Source organism: Molossus molossus, unplaced genomic scaffold (genome assembly GCF_014108415.1).
Source record: "Molossus molossus isolate mMolMol1 unplaced genomic scaffold, mMolMol1.p scaffold_m16_p_24, whole genome shotgun sequence".
NCBI classification, from domain to species: domain Eukaryota; kingdom Metazoa; phylum Chordata; class Mammalia; order Chiroptera; family Molossidae; genus Molossus; species Molossus molossus.
This window is the reverse complement of record NW_023425360.1, coordinates 13,664,148-13,687,399: the sequence shown is the minus strand read 5'-3', so window position 1 is coordinate 13,687,399 and position 23,252 is coordinate 13,664,148.

Here is a 23,252-nt window from a genome sequence, read left to right as displayed (position 1 = left end):
GAACGTAGGGATCTAATGACCTGGGAACACCCCAATACAAGGCTCTAAGATGGAGACAAAAAATAAATAAAAAATTGGCCATGTTACAGACAGAAAAAATTGTAAGCACAGAGCCACAAAGTCAATCCTTCTTAATACTGGAGTCCACCCTGGAAGTGGTGTCTGAGTTCATTCTGGGTGATAGAACAAAATACAGAGACTGGGTGGCATGGAAACAACAGGAATGTCTTGTCAGGGCCCTGGAGGCTGGGAAGCTGAGATCTGGCGCCGGCGTGCTGGGTGCTGGGTGCTGGTGCTGGTGCTGGTGCTGGTGCTGGGTGCCCTCTGCTGGTCTGCACGAGTCTGGATCTCGGTCAGTCCCCAGGTGATGGAAGGGGAGGAGCCGTCTCCGACCCTCCCACAGGGGCGTCTCACCTCGGAATTAACGCAGGGCCCTGTCCTGTCCGCTTTCAGCCCACAGCGGGGAGCCAGGCACACGCCCTCGGGAAACGACCCCACCCCCCAGTCTCCCGTGGAAAAGCTGTCTTGCAGGGTCTTCAGAGACCACTCGGGCGCTCTGTCCATTATACAGATGCGGCCAAACAGACAGACAGACGTACATTCTCACTTCCCCAGAGGGAAACGCCACGGGTTGTGTTTAACGACGGGACGCAAGCTGAACGGATGCAACGTTTGCTTCAGGCCATTTTGAAGATGCGATACGGTTTTCTGCCTTTTCTGTCCCTCGAGCAGAGGCGGCGATGCCATGGTGACAAGCCACGCCCCTCGTCTCCAGGCGCGCACAAAGGTTCCCGCTGATTGACATCCCTCGCTGCCCCCCCCCCGTCTGCGGGGCTCGGCGCAGGCGCAGAGTCGGCATCGGCCCCGCACTGGGACGTGGGCCGACGGAACAGCCACCATCTGAAGCGTCGGCAGTGACCGTGGCAGCGGGAAGACGGGAAGGCAAAGCCACTCAGAGCTGCTGCGGCGGGTGACGCTGTCGTGAGCCAGGTGCTTCCGGTGCCACAAAGTCAATGAATTCCCGGGGGCCGGGGTGTGGGGGAGCAGTACCCCGGGGCTCCAGCCCGGGGGAACCACCAGCCAGGGACCCCGCTCGAGGACCTCACAGCCGCTGCTGCTTCTCCAAACGACCACCCCCTGCTTGTCCGCCTGGGGGAAGTCACAAAGCGCTCTGGGTCTCCAGCTGTGTCCCATGCTTTGGCCCCCAGAGCACCTGCCCACGACCCGGCTCTGCCCGGCTTTTCTCGACTTCCCAGCGCGTGGTCTAAAGTGACTGCTTCTTCCATTCACTTTTTCTTTTTTAGTCTTATACATTTATTTATTTATTTATTTTATTTTTGTTACAGATGTTTCTCCTTTTTGACCCCATTGACACCCTCCTTCCCATCCCCCCCGCCCCGCCCCCGGCTTTGTTGTCCTTGTCCATTGGTTATGCGTACATGCATGTTAATTGCATGTTAAGTTCTGTGGTTTATCTCTTCCCTCCCCCCACCACCCCCTCTTCTGGGGATTGTCAGTCTGTACCCCACTTCCACGTCTCTGGGTCTACCCTATTCCTCAGACTGTTATGTTCATTATATTCCACAAATAAGTGAGATCATGGGGTATTTGTCTTTTTCTGCTTGGCTTGTTTCACTTAGGATAACCATTCACTTTTTCCACAAGTAAGGCAGCGGCCTTGGGACATGGAAACCTACGCTGATGCAGCCCCTGTTCTTTCCAAGTTCACAGTCTAGACACAGACTGTCCAGATAAACAGTGAAACTATGTATAAGTTAGGAAATGCCTGCTCAAGGTAAAGAACAGGAGCTGTAAGAGAGAGGGCAGTAAGAGGCCTTGTCTTTTTTTTTAATCCTCACCTGAGGATATTTTTCTATTTATCTTCAGATAGACTGGGAGGAAGAGAGAGAGAGAGAGAGAGAGAGATAAACATCATACGAGAGAGACACATTGACTAGTTGCCTCCCACATGACCCGACCAGGGCTGGGGATGAACCGCAACATTAACTGGAATCGAATCCGCAACTCTTGGGTCCTCCGGCTGATGCTCTAACCACTGAGAAACCAGCCAGGACAGCATAATATTTTGATATTTGTTTTAAACTCTATACATCCTGGTAATACATTCAACATTTAAAAAATAGGACTTTGGCCCTGGCTGGTTTGGCTCAGCAGTTAGAGTGTCAGCCTGTGGTCCAGAGAGACCTGGGTTCGGTTTCCGCTAGGGGCACGAACCTCGAACCTCAGTTGCAGTTTGTCCCTGGCCCTGGTTGGGTCATGTGGGAGGCAACCACTCAATGTGTCCCTTTCATGTCAATGTTTCCCCCCCACCCCCCCATCTGAACAAAACATGGAAGAATGTCCCGGGGTGAGGATAAAAAATAAATAAATAAAATAAAAAATGGGACTTTGTACCCAATATAATTTGGGTTTGATCCTGGGTCAGGGCACATACAAGAGTTAACCAATGCCTGGCTGGTGTGGCTCAGTGGTTGAGCGTCGACCCTGCACCAAGACGTCACTGGTTTGATTCCCAGTCAGGGCACATGCCCAGGTTGTGGGCATGATCCCCAGTGGGGGGCACGCAGGAGGCGGCCAATCGATGTTGTCTCTCACCGATGTTTCTATCTCTTTCCCCCTCTCCCTTCCTCCCTCTCCAAAATCAACAAAGGACAAATATTTTTTTAATTAAAAAAAAAAAAAAAGGAGTCAACCAAAGAAGCACTGATAAGTGAAACAAGTCTAGTTCATGCCTTGTCTTCTGTCATCCTGCCAGGCCACCTTCGAGTGTCTCCCAGAGTGTTACTAGACATTTTGCTACATTTAAACTTTTTTGGATGCAACTTCCTAGAACATTTTACATATCCTGTCCAACTGCAGACTGTGGTTAAGCTCTCTTCCCACACTTACTTGAAAACGGGACCATGATTTCCACTGCATAGTTCTAGGGACAGCTGAGAAATGTTAACCACAGCCAGAGTGGAAATACACAATTTCCGGGTCCCAGTCTGCTCTCTCATGGCCTAGCCCCTTCATGACCTTCCACAAGCTCAGCTGTTAGCCAAGTCCTTCCTCTTCTCCACTCCCCTGGACAAGAGCACAACCCCAGCTACAGTGAGGTGGGAGGACCCTGAGCACTAATCCCTCGCCACAGTCCAGTCTTTAGGACTGTCCCCAGCAAGAAGCATGATTGATTGGTTGCCTTATAATCTCTCCACTTTTTATTTTATTTTATCGTTCGTCTTCCTCTTCACTTCTGTAGTCACACCTCTTTAACTCTGCCCCTGTCGTTGCTCACTGCCTCAGCACAGTCCCAATCCGCTGGGTGCTTGTTAGGCATGCAGGCGCCTGGGCGCGACCTCAGACCTATTGACCCAGACTCCGAGTGGAGCCTGGGAAGCTGAATGTCAACACACGAGCAGGTGAACCTACAGATGCTAACAGTTCAACATCACTGCTGGCTGTTAGTGTTAATTTTGCTCTCAGAAGCTTTACTGAGGAAGTTGTTGGCGAAGAATCTATAATGTATGACTAGACCGTATGACCGAAATGAGGTCTAGTGTGGAGTTAATATCATTTATACGTGCTTGGGTCTCATAAGTATGAATAATCAGGAAGTGAATGTAGCTCCCAAGGGACTCGAAAGACTTCGACAATCATAAATCTCATTAATTCTTATCATATTCTCTAGTGGCAGACGTATTCATAGAAAAGTAAGGAAAATGAAGCTTGTTTTGTGTGGATGAATCATACTGTCTAGTGGCAGAATCTAGTCATCGAATAGCTATTAAGATCATGAGACTGAATGGTAATAAGGAAGCATGAAGAGCCGGGCGAGCTGTTTCTGTGGGAGAGAAGAGTCCCCTGCTCACGATTCAGGCGGAAGCAGGTTGCATTCACGTCAAGAATTTTCCTAGCGGCATCATTCACTGTGTCCAAAAATAAGAAAGAACCAAAGGCCATCAACAGAGTGGATTAATAAGATGTGGTATGTTAACATGATATAAACATGAACTAAGTGCAGAGCCATGCTGCAACATGCATACATCTCACAAACATAATTTTGAGGAGTCTTTTTATTAAATTGATTTTAGAGAGAGAAGAAGGGGGCGAGACAGAAAGAGAGACATCGATGTGAGAAAGACACATCGATCAGTTGCCGCCTGGGGATTGAACCTGCAACTCAGGTAGGTGCCCTTGACTGGGAATTGAACCCTCGACCCTATGGTGCTCGGTCTGGCACTCTAACCACTGAGCCACAACAGCCAGGGCCTGCCCTGCGATCTTAAAAAACAAAAAAGTCCATAAAAGTAAAAAGAATTGTTCTGGGACATTTCTAGATAAACAAAAACTAAAGAAATATGATGGCTGCATCAGGAGTGTATTACTTTATTGAGTCTTGGATTTAAAAAAAAAAACATTAAAATGCTGTTGAAACAATTGGGGAAACTTGAATGTGGATTGTACAGTAGGTATTATCAAATCGATGTTAAATATTATGGGGTGCTGTAATGTGTAAGACTCCCCGTGTTCTCAGGGGAACCAGGCTGACGTGTGCCAGAGTGTGACGAAGTCTCTGATTGGTTCTCTGCAGTGGTCCCATCGTGAAAGACGAGAGATGACTGAGCAAATACCGCAAAATGTGAACTATTGTGAAATCTAGGTGAAGCAAATAGTGTGTTTCCTGCCCTGTCCTTTAAACTTGTCTTTAGGGTTAAAGAATGACTAGGGACAAACACAAACTTCCGGACGAGAGGAGATGCAATCACGCGGGTAAGAAAGTGTAATCTCGTTAGTGTGCACAGTGAGAAGTGCCACAAGAACGTGGACATGTTCACAAAGATCAATAAGAACAGTAAGATCGCCTCTTCTGGCTTCGAAACGTAACGGACCAGAGCAGAGGTTGACATAAGTCACTTTTAAAAATGAGAATTGCCCTGGCTGGTTTGGCTCAGTGGTAGAGTGTCGGCCCGAGGACCAATGAGTCCCGGGTTCGATTCCAGCCAAGGGCACGTACCTCGGTTGTGGTTCATCCCCGGCCCTGGTCAGGGTCGTGCAGGAGGCAACCTGTCGATGTGTCCCTCTCACATCGATTTTTCTCTCTCTCTCCCTTTCCCTCTCTCTCTTCCTGAAGATAAGTAGAAAAATATCCTCGGTCCTGGCCAGTGTGGCTCAGTGGTTGAGTGTCGACCCATGCACCAAGAGGTTGCTGGTTCGATTCCCAGTCAGGGCACATGCCCAGGTTGTGGGCCCAATCTCCAGTGGGGGCATGCAGGAGGTGGCCAATCAATGTTCTCTCTCATTAATGTTTCTCTCTCTCTCCCTCTTCCTTCATCTCTCTCTAAAATCAATACAGAAAAAAAAAATTAAGAAAAGAAAAATATCCTCATGTGAGGATTAAAAAAGAAATAAATAGAGATGTGGCTTCCAGGCCTGCAAGACATAACTGAAACCATTTCTAATTTTTAAAGAAAGAGTCAAAACACTGGATTAAGTCAGACTAGGAGATGCTGCATAAATACATTTATAAAAAATTTAAATCAATAAGTGGGCATTCTGATTTTTATGATTCCATCTCTTGGACTTAGTTCATGTGAGCTTGGTTGGCTCGCTGCAGACCAGGACAGCCAGAGCTGAAGTTGGTAAATCCTCCACATTTGGCTTGCTTGTTCCTTTGTTCATTGGCACAGTCATTCATGTAGCAGATGCTGCTGGCAACCTGGGTGTCCCAGTCATAGCTCCAATTGTCAGCACCTGCATTTCTTTGCTTTGAGGTTGCTCCGACCAGCTGGAGGTGAAATGCCCCTCCCCAGCCAGCAGTGTGCAGTTTTCGCTGGATGGTCAGAATTCCCTCTCCCTCCGCTCGCCGATGACTGGGGTGTGAGTGGTATAGGACGGCGTCCAGAGCTCCTCAGCAGAACGAGGCAGCAGCTGTCCACAGCGGGTGCTTGATTGATAACTGCACCCTTTACTGGTTGCCTAACTTCCCCACCCAGGTGTTTGAATCGCCTCCCAAAGAACCACTTTGTACCCAAATCATTGTCCCAAGATCTGTTTCTAGGGGAGCCCCAAATGAAGACAATTACATTCTTCAATCCATCAACTTTGAGCATTTCTGTGCCCGGCCCGGAGTCAAATCCTTTGCCAAATATCGTCTCGTCCATTGTCACAATAGCGTTCCTTTTAGGGCGGCGAAGAAACTGAGGCTTAAAGATTAGGACTGGCTGTTGGAAGGAGTGGGGGCAGGTAAGGCTGGCTGAAGCTCTCAGAAGGCCAGATTTGAGCTTTCCCCTGGGGTAACAATGTGAGAACATTATTCTGGTGTAACATTGTTAGCAAGCAATGAATAAACGGGTGACTGCATGGTCAAGAAACATTTGAATGAAACATATTTTGGAAATCTAAAATAAATGTATCTTTGCCCTGGCTGAGTGGCTCAGTTGGTTGGAGCGTTGTCCCATACACCAAAAGGCTGTGGGTTCGATTCCTGGTCAGGGCACATACCTCGGTTGTAGGTTCGATCCCCAGTTGGGGCATGTATCGGACACAACTGATTGCTGTTTCTCTCTCACATCAATGTTTCTCTCTCTCTCTCTCCTTCCTCTCTAAAAATCAATAAAAACATAATTTTGGGTGAGGATTAATTTTTTTTTTTTTATCCTCACCTGAGGACATTTTTTCCTTTTTTTGTTCAGATAGAGTGGGAGGGAGGGAGAGGAAAAGAAAGAGAGAGCAACATCAACGTGAAAGGGACACATCGAGTGGCCGCCACCCACATGACCCAACCAGGGCCGGGGACAAACTGCAACCGAGGTACATGCCCTTAGCGGGAACCGAACCTGGGTCTCTCTGGACCGCAGGCCGACGCTCTAACCGCTGAGCCAAACCGGCCAGGGTGAGAATTAAAATTTTTAAAGTTTATCTTTGTTTTCTGGGAAAGCAGCAACAAAACATATACACACACACCTGGATTTAAATCCTAGCTCTACTAGGATTTAGCTGTGAGACATGGCAGGTTACTTACTCTAAGCTCAATTTTCTAATTTATGAAATGCCTAATACCCAACACTGTTGTAAGAATTAATGAGATTCATTCAAGCGACATGCACCTACTGGGTGCACAAATGCGATTTGTGGAACAAAACTATCATTTTAGAGACTTTGACAGATGTGGGCAGTACCATGCTTAGCTGAAGCTGAACAAAAAAAGCAATGCACAGTATTTTATGTCATGAATATCTCAATGACTACCTGTATAAACCTTGGGCTTTCTATGTCCAAGTAACAGTAGTTTACTGTCAGGAAAAAAATAAAAACAAAAAATTTTTAAAAGGCAACCATTAGATATAAAATTGAAGCAATCTCAAAGAGTCCAGTAGTAAATTATGGGCATAATTTTGTATTCTTAGTGTCGAGCAAGAATAAAAAAATACAGTGTTGAGTATCAACTGTAAACATATTCATGATTCTTCCCTAGCCAGATTTTTTTTTGTTTTTTTTTATCCTCACCTGAGGACATTTTTGCATCTATCTTCAGATAGAGCGGGAAAGAGGGAGGAAGAGAGAGAGAGAAACATCAATGTGAGAGATGTAAACACATCGACTGGTTGCCATCCACACGACCCCAATCGGGGCCAGGGACAAACTGCAACCAAGGTACGTGTCCTTAGCGGGAACCGAACCCAGACTGTCTGGTCCACAGGCTGACGCTCTAACCGCTGAGTCAAACTAGCCAGGGCACCAGATGTTTTCTTTAGTTGAGATATGGGGGAGGGGGAGGTAACTATCTGCACCATGTTTATTTATTTTTATTTTTTAAATCCTCACCTGAGGATATTTTTCCATCTATCTTCAGATAAAGTGGAAGGGAGAGAGGGAGAGAGAGAAACATCGATGTGAGAGAGACACATGGATCTGTTGCCTCCCGCCTGATCCCAACCAGGGCCACGACAAACCGTAACCGAGGCATGTGCCCTTGACCTGAATCAAACCACGATTCTTTGGTCCGTGGGCCAACACTGTAACCGCTGAGCCAAACTGGCCAGGGCTGTCTGCGCCCTTTTAAAAACCAATATTTTATTGAACCGATGCACTTTCTGAGGTTTAAAAAATTACTTTGTTGGGATTTCTATGAGACTCAGTGTGCCGTGTATTTGAAGTGGCATCAGAGCACAGTGTGAGTGCTTTCAGAGAACCCCAGCGACGCGCAGTCCGGGTCCCAGGTCCAAGGGTGGCTTTGGCGACTCGAGTGGCACTGTCTATTCAGCTCAGCTCAGCTTGCTCAGCAGCAGCAGCAGCTGGTGTTCAATGAAATTCCTCCTTTCCACCCACTCTCCAGCTGGGTTCAGGCAGGCACAGAGACATCATGGCCAAGGTCAAAGCATAATTTCACAGGACTTTCAGGTTTTTTGCTTGAATGACTTCTTGTGTAGCCTCGGCTATAGGTGCAATTAGTGAAAATTACTGGTTGAATAATTATAGATGTAAGGGGACTTTATAGGTCATCTTGTTCCATGTCTTAATTTTATATCGTAATCCTAACAGTCTTATGCATTGCTGCTTACTTCGTTGCTGGAGTTCACAAGTTAAAATTTCTTGCAGTAAATTAATTTGCCTGAGTTTTCTGTCCCCACCGAATTGGACACGTGGGCCTCTCTGCACCTTGTATCTCTCTGTTTGACATCGTTGAAAATTGAAATAGTCATTAGTTCATTCATTCAGACACTTTCTGAGGAGTTACCAGGTTTCAGCCACCAAGACAGGAACACCAAGCTCAAGGTCCTCTCCTCTCCCAAGGAACTGCAGAGGCGGGACAAAGGCACCCCCATGACCCTGCTTGACCTCTTATAAAAGGCAGAAGAGATTACATGCAAATTGGCAGTGACTGGTCTGTGTGGGGAGTGGATGGAGATGGGGCTGGGAGGAGGACTTTGGCCACGATCCAGAAAGCTGTAAAGAGCTACGGATGGATTCGAGCAAGGCAGCCATGAGGTCTTGTTTCTTTAAGAACATTTCCTGGTGAGAAGATTCAATAGGTAAGTACTGTAACACCAACCAGCATTTGGTTGGCTGCTGGGGACACGATAATGAATAAGCTAACGTGACCCTGCCATGCTTACATTCTAGTTCAAGTAAGAAACAGGAAGCCTCTAAATTCAGGCAGGAGCCGCGGGAGTCTATAGACGGAAATGGGTGTTATCGTAATAATCATGACAATAACAGCTAATAATAATAATAGTGTTTATTACCATTTATTGAACACCTCACTCGGCTGTCTCCATCCATTCTCACACGGTTGTCGGAGTGCCATCCGTGAGATGGATCCTGCCATCATTTTCAAACCCTTCTAGGGGCTTCCCACCTCATTCAGTGTAAATGTCCAAGTCCTCAGAAGGAGGCACGGAGCCCACCAGGCTGGGGGCCTCCCTACATGGTCCTGAATGACCTCAGGCCCCCTCTCTGCCTGGGACACCCTTTCCCTCATTTCCCACTGCTCACTCCTTCGTGTCCATCAAGCCTCTGCTTAAATGTCATCTTTCCAAGGGTATCTTCTGTTGCCAAGCTGGATGACCCAACTTCTGTAGAATTCTCTCTTCTCTTCACCTTGATTTGTATTTCTGCTGAACACAGACCCCATTCTGACACACACCCTGTTGGCCATAAACCCCACGAGGGCAGGGTATTGGTCACGGCTGTGTTCTTGGCACTGAGAACACCATAATGCGTCCATCTATTCCATAAATGTGTCTCGAATCGATGAAGGCTTATAGTAGCCCCAGGAGGTCAGTGCTATGATTCCTCCCACCCCCTCCTCTGATGAGACGGAGATGAAGTCATTGAAGGGTTAACGGAAGGCTCTCTCTCTCTCTCTCTGGTAGGTGGCAGAACTGGGATTTGCATGGTGTTAAAAGCTTACCTTTACTGAACTTCTACAATACACCCAGTAGTATTCTGTTTTATGTAGATTAATATTTAATCCTCACCACTGTACAGATGAGAAAACTGAATCAGAAAGGGGCTTATGATTTTGCTTGGCATGTTTGCACTTGCTAACGAACTGGGAGTCTGCTACCTCGTTCTAAAACTAATTCTTTTTTTTTTTTTTTTATCCTCACCCGAGGACATTTTTTGATATTTTGTTCAGATAGAATAGGAGGGGGAGAGAGAGAGAAAGAGAGAAACATTGATGTGAAAGGGACACATCAAGTGGTCGCCACCCACACGACCCAACCAGGGCCGGGGACAAACTGCAACCGAGGTACGCGCCCCCAGCGGGAACCGAACCCGGGTCTCTCCGGACCGCAGGCCTACGCTCTAACCACTGAGCAAAACCGGCCAGGGCTCTTTTTTTTTTTTTTAATCCTCACCTTAGGATATTTTTTACATTTATCTTCAGACAGAGTGGGAGGGAGGGAGGGAGAGAGAGAGAGAGAGAGAGAGAAACATAGATGTGAGAGAGACATATCTACTGGTTGCCATCTGCATGGCCCCGGCTGGGGACGAACTGCTGGAATCAAACCCGGGACTCCTTGGTCCACAGGCTGACACTCTAACTGCTGAGCCAAACCGGTCAGGGCTAAAACTAATTCTTTAAGGACTGTATGACTTTGCCTCCTAATTGCCAGGATTTCTAACCTTATTGTGATTGTGGAATGGCACGGATGGCCGAGTCACCAGTCAAGGAAGGTCGCATGAGCAGGTTTGATTCGCCTCTAACTCAGACGCCCACGTCCGACCGCCTGATTCCGTCATTGGGTACTAGGGTACAAGGTCAACTGCGGTAAAAGGAATCTAGAATAACATGGCACATTAGAGAGGTCAGTAGCTGTCTCACACCAGATCTCAAGCTGGTCCACAGGTTCTGACCCACGAAGTCCTCAGGGACCCACCTTGTTGGTCCGTGATCCCTTCAACATACCTCACAACCCCAAGCACATCCCAGTCATCAGAAAGGAACGAGGGGAATAGGGCCTCCGTCGCTCCTACAGCCGGAGAGGAAAGATGCACACACCGTTTCTGCCACACTCAGTGTCTACTCCAGGCAACCACGTGTCTGGCTAGATATTCCATTATCTCAGATGACGGGGACAATGCACCTTAGGGGTCAATCAGCAACCAGTCTCTGCTGCAGATATTGATGTCAGAGATGTAGCATTCCCCAAACCCGATTCCTTGTTCTTCCCGAAGCCTGCTGGTACATGGGACAGCGGTTCGATTTGAGACATGGTGAGTCGGAGGTGTGTGCAGGAACATCCAGTATGGATATCCAGCATGTGTCTGGAAGTTTCTGAGTGAAGTCTGTGTTGGAGATTCCGACCCGAGCCCCACATGATAAAGAGTATACGCAAGTGGCCTAGTTGGAGACTGTGAAATATGGCAGGCAAAGAGAACCAAGGATGGAGAGAAAGAGTTCTACAAAGACTTGAGGAAGGGTGGCCAGAGACTCAGCAGAGGCTGGAGGAGGCAGAGAACCAGGGGAGCCGCCTCCAGGATGGTTATCAGTGTGGGAAGCTGCAGAGGTCAGATATGAACACTGAGAGGTGACCTTCAGAGTCGGCCCTATGTCATCACTGAAATTAATTCTGCCTCTAGTACAATGGGGGTAAATGCTACATTTCAGGAGCTGAAGAGGGACTTGGAAGGAAACAGCAGTTGAGTACAGACAGCTCTTTTAGACAGAGGGGACAATGAATAGACAGGTTATGAACAGGAAAGGGAATGACAGGGATTCAAGCCATCAGAAGACTCCATCCCCCACCCAAAACAAAACACCCAAAAAAACAATTAGTTGTAGAAAGGAAGAAAGATGTCTGATGCTTTTAAGACAGGAGTTGGGGGGAGCGGGTGTTGCTGCAAATTGAGGTGGAGCTTTGTGGAGGTGTGAAATGCATGCCTGAGTGTGTAACGCTGAACAATGACACAGAAAATACTACTACTACTATTACTAAGCACTAACGTTTACCGAACTCTTATCATACTCCAGGCAATGTTCCTCATGGAGCTAATTTTGCATCAACAGTCTTTCTTAAACACTGAAAGCTGAGTGTGAAACATTTTGATGCAATCTAAAAATACAGTAACTTTTGTTCCTCCTTATCTGACCCTTTTCTGTTTCATAGTTGACTTCTGATCTCCGGGAATGCTAGGTAGTAAAAAAAAAATTTTTTTTTCATTTTGATTCACTGGTTGTGACTCATAGCAACAAGAAATTTTGAGCACTTGAAACAGCCCTGTCAAAAACCCAATTTCACCACCAATTTGAAACAACATGTTTCACTAAAAAAAAAAAAAAAAAAAAATTGAGTATTATAAGGTACATATTAGTGAATTCTCCCATAATCACTTAAACTTTGGGTTATTAAAAAATGTGTCCCTGCCCTGGCCAGTTTGGCTCAGTGGTTGGAGCATCGGTCTGCAGACCGGAGAGTCCCGGGTTCGGTTACCGCTACAGGCATGTACCAAAAAAGAAGAAAAAAATGTGTCCCCAATTGGACAGGCATGGCTTCCTCTGGGATTGTGAGCTGAGGACAGTGACAGGGATTGTGCATCTTTTGTTTCCTAAAGCCTGGCACAGTTCTGGGTTATAGTAAACACTCCAAGTTTGTTAGAGAAATTAATGCATTATGCTAAAAAAAATTAAACTGGTTTCACTTTACACCTGAGATAAGAAAATTATTAGAAAAATAAACTTTCATTTTGACTAGAAGTTTAAAAATTTTATTACTTAGTAGATACTAAGGTGTTTTTCTGGGGAAAAACACATGAAAAAAATGTGTCTAATTTGGGAGAAAAAATTTATTCATACACACACACGGTGGCAGGGGGGGAGAGAAAGAGGGGGGAGGGACGGTAATAGTATTGTAAGAATTTCTGATTGTAAGAATTTCTGACAATATTCCTGCTGGTAATTTTTACCAGCAAACATTTGACTATGGATAAGGTAGAGAACACTGGGTTCTCCACACTAGTGTCACTCAAGAATACCTATTTAATATTAATGGCTAAAAGGGCTGTGGGTAATTTCTCCAGATTCTTAGTAAATAATTGGATCGTTATTCTAACATTTAGCTAAGAGCAGATATACTTCTTTCTTTTGTTTCTTTTTGAACTCAGGCATTTCTGCCACATTTTGATATACCAGGTCATTATAAACTTAGTTTATTCAATTGTTACTTAAGAGGAAGTAGAATAGCTCAAAGTATTGTCCCCTGCTAGATCCTGGAGTAACATCTTGCTTTAATTACTCAAAAGTTTTTAAAGATGTTCACCGTCATTTGCCTATTTTGATAAAATGTAAAGATAATCCTTTAAGAGACTATAATTTTAACTAATCTTTCCCATAAAATATAAGTGTAGTTTTCAAATGAGGATCTGTAATGGGGGAGGGGAATAAGGAACAGAATTAAAATTGCACATGATTTAATACCATCATTTATCATTAGGGGGTCCTAGAATAATTTACATTCCTCTAGTTTATTTTTATAATTGGTTAAGATTTTTCTCTTTTTTTTTTTATAGTTGGTTCTTGTTGGGGGACCCCTGACTATATACATAAAAACAAAACAAAACGTGTTCTAAGAACGACAGCTAAGTACGCTGCATCTATGATTGTTTTTTATCTTTTTAGTTGCAAGTATTACAGATGTCCCCCTATTTCCCCCACCAATGACTTCCTGTTTCCCCCAAACTATTGTTGATGGAAAGTTTGAACAGCGGATGAATGGGATCACACCTAGGATTTTTTATGGGCTTCTCAGCCAAGGTGCAAGCTGGCGAGACAATGAATTAAGTGATTCCACTACAGCGCTGCTGGTGGGGCAGAGCCATAAAAAAACCCTTTTACATAAAATGGGGACTGCGGGACAACACGTGAAGACACAGGGCTTTAAATGCGTTTATTTGTCCTACGGATCCAAACGAGCCTGCTCCGCCTGGGGTCCCCCGGGAGGACACGACCGCCCCGTGCACGGCCTCCGAGGTCAGACCTGCAGGGATGCGCTGCCCTTTTGCAGACGATGACACACCACGTGCTGGCGGCAGCCCGCGCAGGTGACCTTGGCCCCCAGAAAGCAGGCCCGCACCTTCGGGCTGCCTCGGCCCCGAGGGCGAAGGCGGCGCGGGGTGGAGAAGGGTGCGGGTCGCAGACTTGGTGTCGCCACTGCGAGCGGAGGGCCACCCAGGACCCCTCCCCGCACGCCGGGCACTTTGACCGCATTCGTCCCCAATAGAATGGGGAGCGTGCACGTTCGGGCACGTCCCTCGGTGAGGCGGAGCAAGGGGCGCCGCGACACTCCCGGGGGCTCCCGCCGCGTGCCCCTGCTCCCCGTCGGACCGCGGAGGCGCGCGGCCGCCCGGTCCCCTCCGCCCGGCGCCAAGATGGCGACCGCTGCTGGCGGGACTCCGAGCGCCGCGAGCCGCTTCCCCTTCCCAACGCCCCCTGCGCGGGCGGCGACGGCGCGCGGCCAGGGGGCGGGGCCGAGCGCTGCGTCGCTGCGTCCCCGCCCGTAGCCCTCGCCGGGCCCGTGGCGCGCGCTGCCTGCCGGGACACTCGGCCCGCCCCGCCAGTCCTCCCGGCTCTCGCCGCGGTCGCGAGATCCGCGTTGTTCCCAAGATGGTGGCGCTGGGCTCGGGGTGACTGCGGGAGACGGCAGAGCCCGAGCGCGCCCGGCCGGAAGCTCGCCCCGCCGCCCGAGGTCCTCGCCCGCGCGCGCCCCGCCGCCCCCGCTTGTGCGTCACCTCTGCCGACCCGGCGCTCACGGCCGCGGGCGGCGGCGCCTCCCTCGGCTCCTCCTCGGGGCCGCGCTCGCAGCTCCTCGCAGCCCCGGCGCGGACAGGCGGCGTCCGAGGGGCGGCTGGCGACGAGCTCGGGCTGTCGTGCGGCCCCGGCGCCCCCTTCCCGACCTCGGTCCGCGGAGGAGGAAGCGCGGGTCCCGCATGAGCGCCGGCGGTGGCGGCGGCGGCGACAGGGAACGAGGCGGCGGCGGGCGGAGGCGGCGGGCGAGGGCGGCGAGGGCCGCAGCCCCGGCGCGGGGGCGACGACAGGTCGGTGCGGCCGGAGACGCCGGGTGGCAGCTGCCTTGGTCCCCGCGGCCGCCCGAGCCACCCCTGTGGGGGGCGCCCCACCCCCAGGGCGAGAGTTGGGGCGCGTGGTCTGGGGGCCGGTGCCAGCTGCAGGCCCCGGTGGCCGCGGCGGCTGCGACCGTAACTGTCAGCGCCGTGTGCGCCGGAGGGAGGCGGGCTTGGCGGCCGAGGGGACGCGCGCAGGCCGGGGCGGGGGCCGGGAGGTGGCCCCGCGGGGAGCCGCGTCCGCCCGGGTGGGCCCGGCCTGGGGAGCGCCGGCCTTTGGCAGCCGAGGGGCAGCGCTTCCTCCGTGTTTCCCAGGCTCGGCGGGGGCAGTATCCGGACGTGTGCGCTTCGCTGGGGTTGGGGTGCTGGGCGTGACTGGGGCACCGGGAGCGCGGATGGAGGGGTGCGTGAAAAGCACGGGCTGTGCGCACCGCTTTCCCGTGCGTTCCCTACGGAAACGAGAGCTGTTGCATCGGGCAGAGACCCTGTTCCGTGCAAACCTGCACACGGGGGGCCTCGCCCCCTTCCCTACCCCCATCCCACCGCACCCCACCCCTGCTCTCAGCTGAGAAAATGGAAAGGACTCTCCTCGTCGTGGTGTGCGAGGTTTTTGTTGGGCACGTCGGGTGGAATGTGGACGACGCTTTTAGTCCTTGAAATTGTTCGAGAGAATTGAGCCGCTGTTTGATGCAGCTTCCAGTCCTCGACAAATAATTTCGCCTCTGCGTATTTTTTATTTTTGTTTAAAAAAAAAACCAAAACAAAAAACACGTCCTATGGGCAGTCCCACATGGAATCGACCCAGAATCTGTTCAAGATGGTATTTATTAAGTGGCTAAGGTGCCTGGTGAAAATGTCAGCTGATAGTGTATTTGCATTTCAGAGTTACCCCTCAATCTCGAAGAAATGTGGATGTGAGCCCTCGTGGGGTCATACTGCGTGCAGTGTTGAGAGAAGCAGCAAATTATTCCAGAGTTTTTGGGGGGGGGGGCGGGGGAGGGAGGTCAAGGGCTTGAAATGGAAATGACCTGAAGTTGAGAAGTACAGCTGTTAAGAAGTTAGGTTTCAAAGGCATGAGGTGCCCAGTAAGTTGTTGAAGGAACTCGACAAGGAGGATGAGAAATAAGGACTCGTGCTGGAGAGATTACTTTGTAATCCACGTAAAAGAGTTTGGAATTGAGGAAGAAAACAAAAAGTTTTGTCATGGGTACAGTGGAAATAACTCTGGAGTTAGAGCCTCCTTGTAAATCTGAGCTACTGACCACATTTTTAATGAAATGAATACAATATTAACAATGGTACCGATAAACCAAGGGATGACCAGAAGCCGTTTAAGAAACTAATCATCATGACAAAACAAAAATAAGAAATAGGTTCAAGAAATATTGATCCTGTTTGCAAAATTGGAATGTAAACTAAGTCTTGCTTTGTCAATATTTACTAACTAGCATTAGTGTGCTAGTGTACATTAGTGTACATAGTTAATATGTACATGTCCTCTGGGTACTGTCAGGTTCCTAGGGAGTGTAACTTCACACAGTGATACAAAATTGCAGTGTTTGATTCCTTTTCAGAAGTTTTGAAAGCTGGTGATGTTCTTCAGTCGTTTTGCAGTTTTGTTTAGCTCTAAGCTTGTGTAGGTTAAAATGTAGAAATCGTACAATCATGTTAAAAAATTAGTTTTCTGGTTTTTATGATTGAAGACAAATTTTCACAAATGATTTTTCAAGTAAAATACTTGGGGAAAGCCTTAGATGATTGTTTCTAATGATTCAGAACAACAGTTTTGGCTGATTTCGATCCCCCCCACCCCACCCACACACACTAAATATAAAGATAAAATATAAAAATGGAAGACATTATGGGATATGTAGTGGGAAAAGCTCTGGAATTAGATCTTGCTTTTAATTCTGCCCTTACTGTAGTTGTTTGGCCCTTGATAAGTTATTTAATCTTGGTGAGCTGCAGTTTTTCATCTGTAAAATAGGATTGGGAAACTAAATTCAGAGTTGTCATGAGGAGTAACGTATGTAAAATGCGGAACAGAAAGGAAATTTAAGTATTATCCTTGGAAGTCTTCCCACCCAGGTTTTCTGAATGATCTCCAAGCACCTATGTAGCAGATTCTAACACATCATCCTTCAGAATGTTTTCTCTCTGACTAACTGAACTCTAAGGGCAAGGTCTCCTAGTATTTACAAGAGAGTGTGTTACCAGGGTATGGATCAATCAGTTAACCAGCAACTCAGTACATGGTCAAACAACATTTATTAGGTACCTACTGTGGTTACCATGAGCTGAGCTGGGGGTCAGGGCTACAAAGAAGAGAATCATGGCTCTGTTTGGAAGCTTAGAGCCTAGTGACTTTCTTCACATCACACCATTTTTTTTGTGGAGCCTCCTCACATAAGGGGCCTGATTCTCACCTGCCCTTCCAATCTGTGGCCTCAAAACCTCCCACCCCCAGCTGCTGTCCTAGAGAACATTGTTTCATCCCTTTTCTTTACACAACTGTCTGACAACGCCAGGTACTTCATATCTTTTTAACATCTTGGTCCCAGTTCTACCACCCAGTGTCTGGCACATTGTGTGTATAAAATTAAAAATAAATTTGACAGTTGCCTGTAAATACTGATATTTTCTGCCCTGGCCAGTTTGGCTCAGCGGTTAGAGCATCGGCCTGCGGTCCGGAGAGACCCGGGTTCGGTTCCCGCTAAGGGCACGTACTTCGGTTGCAGTTTGTCCCCGGCCCTGGATGGTCGTGCGGGTGGCAGCCACCCGATGTGTCCCTTCACGTCGATGTTTCTCTCTCTTTCCCTTCCTCTCTCTCCCTCCTACTCTATCTGTACAAAAAATGGAAAAATATCCTTGGGTGAGGATAAAAAAAAAAATACTGATATTTTCTGAGGTGTGATTATCATTGTCTTCTGATTATAGGTGGGTAGAAGTTTTAAACCTGAGTGCAACTATCCTTGAGGTCAGTTACTCCATTCCTTTTGTACGTGGAGATGGAAGTGCAATGCTCTCTTCAGGTCACTCAGGTGGCAGAGCCAGGGCCACAGCCTGAGTCTGGTCTAGGTCAGGACCCTGCATACAGTGGCTCATGTTCCGCCCTACCGGAGGGGCAGTAAGTTTGCCCACCTGTACTGTTGGGGATTCGTGTTCCCTGCCCTGTTACTAGAAGGGCAACCTTCACAAGAGGCCCTCGGTGGACCTTTTCTGACCATGACAGTTAATGCTGGGAATAGGCTTGCTTTTCTGATCAAGGAAATGAAGTAACATTTTAGTAAATAGAAATTGTGTTAATCTATAAATGTATATCCCATGTCCAAAACATGGGATGTTTGAAATACTTAAAAGATGCTATATGAATGCTTTTTAAATGAAATTGCTTAAGAATAAATACATAAGTTTTGTGAGCTTTCATTTTCACTTACTGTCAGAAATGTCACCTCAGGGCTTCGGTCTAAGTTATCTGTAACAAGTAAATACCATTATGGATGACAAGGCAAGAAGATTATTAAGGCCTCTCTGAGAATGAAGTAAAGCTAGTACTCTTTTTTTTTTTTGAATGCTGCTATTTGCATATGAGATGAAGCTGACAGTTGTCACTGTTGGAGTCTGAGCCTTGTGACTGAACTCCCTAATATTATATGTGATTTTAAGTGCTTCAGTCTCAACAGGTTCAGGGAACAAAAGCCACCGAGAGCCATTAACGTGGAGGTGTCATCCTTCCTCTTGAGCTTCCAGCAGGTCGTTCAGCTTCCAGAGCCTTTGTTCTACTCTTTCTGCCTCTCCAAGGTGTCACTGTCTGTTTCAGAGGATTATGCTTTTCAAATGTGATCATCTTCCAAAACTGATTTAGTGACTTGCCCAAGAAAAGTTGGTTCATGGTAGGCAGGTGATTGGAAACTTGGTATATTTTCATGCTTTCTCCATTAAACATTTTTAACCTTTTCATAGAAAAGTATTTAGGGAAATAGTTTGTGAATTTATTTTAAATTTGGCAACTACAGCCCTGGCTAGTTTGGCTCAGTGGTTAGAGTGTTGGCCCACAGACCAAAGAGTCCCGGGTTCAATTCCATCGAAGGGCACGGCACGTACCTCAGTTGTGGTTCGTCCCTGGCCCCAGTTGGGGTCATGTGGGTGGCAGCCAGTCGGTGTGTCTCTCTCACGTTAATGTTTCTCTCTCCCTCTCCCACTCTGTCTGAGGATACATGTAAAAATATCCTCGGTGAGGATTTAAAAAATTGGCAACTGCATTTGAAATAAACAATAGATCTTGATAGTTGGTGGTGCATTATTCAGTATTATTAATCCAGAGTCAGGTCCCTTCTGGGGTTTACTTTACTTTTGACCTCTTCTGTTAATTTGGTAAATGGCAAATTGTGAGGTTGACCTGAAAGGAAAAGAGGTGTTGGAGATGTAGAATCTACAAGATAAGATCATTCTCAGAAGTCCAGTTGGAAGTCTGCTGGACTCACACAAGACGTTGTGTGTAGACCATAGACGAGCGCGGCTGTCGGCTGTACGGCTGTGCTGATTCCATCCAGCAGCTGGGCTGCGGATACAGGCGTGGCGGCAGTGGCAGCCCTGAACGCTCGGGATGCAAGCAGGGTAAATCTTCCTTCAGCAGAACGCCTGGCTGGTGACTGAGCAGCTCACTGTGTTCTAGAAGTTGCTCCTCTGTGCCTTCCAGATTCATCAAGGCCAGCCAAGCAGAGAGATCCCTTTATGGTACGAAAAGAAAGCATGAAAGATTTTTTGACCTGTTTCTCTGTGGTATGCAGGCTTGTAGCTCTGTTTCAGTTCTGGACGTGTGCCCACTGTATATACTTCCAGTGACTCAAGGTGTTCCTTTCCCCCTTTGAGACAGGTGCTCACACCTTTGGGGCCGAGTGAAGGTGCTGCCGCTGCTGTCCCTTCCACGTGAGCGCTTGTGTCTCCTGGAATCGGAAGGGGTGGCTCATCCATTCCAAGCCCCTGGTGGACTTCTGCCTCGGTGAAGGCCTAGGAATGAGGCTGTTGGGTCCCAGGATGGTTATGATACATTTGCAGGTTGTTTTCCAGATCTGCTGTTCTGTTTTACCCTCCTGCCAACCATGCTCAGTTGCCCTGCATCCTTGTCAGTATTTTGGCTGTCAGCCTTTCTGATGTAGCCTGGTGGTAGATGACTAGTGTTTGCCCTCATAGTATGAAGGGTATTTTCACTTGGTACGTAATTCTAGGTTGACATGTTTTTCTTTGAGCATTTGTTTCTGAGGAAAGTCTATGGTTATACTTTTCCTTCCCTGTATGTAGTTTGTTTCTCTGGGCTTTTAAAAAAGATTGTGTTTTCATCACTGGTTTTATGGTTATTCTGATAAGGATTTCTTTCTTTTTTAATCTGTGCGTTTGCTTTCATCAAATTTGGAAAAGTGTCAGCTGTTCTTTCTTCACATGTGCTTCTAAGGACTGCCTCCTTCCCTCCTATGATGTCTTCATGGAGCTTGTTGCATGTGTGTTAGACTGGGCTTGTCTTCGGGTCACTGTCTTCACTCTCTCCCATACAGTGTCAAATATGTTCATGTATTTTAGTTTGTTTCCAGAAGCTCCGCTTGATTTGTTTTAATGTTTTCTATTTCTTCATGTGCTCCTCTGAATCCTTGAGCGTATTCATAATGGTTATTTGAAAGGCCTTGTCTGCTGATTCCATCAAGTCTTTCACTGTAGGGTTTTTCTATTGGTTGTGGGTCATGTTTTCCGATCTGCATATTTAGTAATTTCTTATTGGATGCTGTACACTGTAACAGTCTGTTTAGTGACTGGATTTTGTTCTGTTAGAGGGTTGAACTTTGTTTTGGCTACTAGCTAAGTAACTTCTGGTCAGCTTGGTCCCTTCCAGGCTGTGTTCCGGAGTGTCTAGAGACGGCTTGGTTTAAGGCTGTACCTACTACGAAGGCGCCATCCTTAGTATTCCACTGAATGCCGCAGGGTCACCTGTTGGGAGGAATTTAGGGATCTCCCAGTCCTGTGTAAGCAATGTGTTAAGAAAATGCAGTCCCCATTACAATGAAAATAAAAATATGGGTCAGATGAGCCCTATCTGCCTTCAGTCAGCCTAGAATTAGATGTACTGGCAAATTTGGGGTAGGAAATAAGTTATTTTATGGTATCAGGAATATAGAATGAGACCAAAAAAGACTGGTGGTTCTTCACAGAAGAGCTCGGGGACCATGAGGGATGCAGGCTTTACAGCCAGTAGAGTTTCACAAGCCACGGCAGGTGAGGTGAGCAGAGGATGCTGTAGGTGTTGCTGAGTGAGGGGTCCCGACAGCAGCAGCACTGGCATCAGAGACGGCTAGTTCAGTGCCACACTCCAGTGCCGGGCGGGTCACCAGGCGCCTGCCTGTGTGTCGTGTGGTGGGCAGTAGGCCTGTCTGAACGGGTGGGTTCAGTGCCAAGGCCTGTGGTAGGTGGAGTTTGAAATTCTGTGGACGTTGGGAAAGCATAGGAGAATTTTAGCCTGAGAATGATACAGACAAATTTAGGTTTTTAGGAAGATAATTCTAGCAACAGAATCAAGGATAAAGACAAAAGGGAACCAGATGTAGTATAACAGTGTTGGCATGCATGGGGACACAAGGAAGCAAGAGGGACTTCAGAGATAAAATGGACAGGATCTGAGTATAAATTAGAAGTGTGGTAGAAGGAATGAGCATGGCCTTTAGAAGCAGACAACCTGGGTTTGAATTCTAGCCTTGTATTTGCTAGTGAATGACCTAAAGAAGTCACCTAGGAGAAAATGCTCCTCTTTTGTAAGGTGTTAACATTTTCAAGCACTGGAACTATGAAAATGAATAATACATACATTCTCTAAAGTTTGGTCTAGTCTGGGAGAAAAGAGGTGGGTTTGGGCCAAATTGTATATAGTTTCAGCTGAAATGTTTGGGAGATTGGCTTTATTTTGGAAGCAACTAAAAGCCAGCAAAGGAAGGGTTGGGGGTAGTGTTGGAGTGTGGGGGGTCTCCGAGGATAACGACAGCCCTGGGTGAGCAGTGTGCTCTGCTGGGAACGAGAGGGAGCCTTCCCTTCAGAATGTGACTCAGTTGTCCCATGTGGGCAGCTGGACTGATAGTGCTGCTGTCACCACTCACAGATTCTTAGTGCGTCTGCGGGACCTGGCCGTGCCTGCAGCTTCGTGAAGACGCCCTTTCCCACTCAGGCAGGGCTCTGTGCACACACCTGTGTTTCTCCTTGACAGCATTAGTGGTGCCGTCAGGTAGCTCACTGTGGTTTTCATTCTTCGTGCCCATTTCCACGTCACCTGGACGAGAGCTGTGTCTAGTTTCTTTACGCTCTGTCATCATCCACTTAGTAGATGCTCAGAATCCAGTAGACTTTTTTTTTTCCTCACCCGAGGATATTTTTCCATTGATTTTCAGATAGAGTGGGAGGGAGGGGGAGAGAGAGAAACATTGACGTGAGAGAGACATCCACTGGCTGCCTCCCGCACAACCCCAGCCAGAGCCAGGGATTGAATCACAACCGAGGTATGTGCCCTTGACTGGAATTGAACCCGTGACTCTGGTCCTCGGGCTGATACTCTAACCACGAAGCCAAACCAGCCAAGGCTCTAGTAGACATTTTCTATTGAGGTATAATTGATATGTAACATGTTGATAGTTTTAGCTAGTAGACATTTTTTGAGTGAATGGCTATTCACTCAAATAAGAATTTGCAGGTTAACAAGTATCAACCTACCCAGTGGCTAAATAAAAATGGAGAGGGTGACACCAGTTTTTTCATGTGTGGTCAGGAGGACAGCAAGATGGCACATTCAGGGTGGAGTATTTTGGAAGGTCATTAAGTTTGATTTTAGATGCTGATCCAGGCGGATGTGTACCATTAATGGGTAACAGAGGAGCAGGCTTATAACTCACGAGATTAAGGCTCTAAAAAGATGTCGGGATCTTCATGTGAGGTGCTACAGGAGTGGGTGGCATCACAGAGGAGGTTCAGGGGCCGAGAATAGGAGGCGCCGCCTGCTGCCTGGAAACCTTACAGATAACAGTTGATTAACACATTTTGTATGTTATGTGTTTTATATCTTTTATTCTTACAATAAAGTAGGCCAGAGGAAAGAAAGTTGTTATGAAAATCAGGAAGAGAAAATACAGTTACAGTATTTATTGGGGGAAAAAACT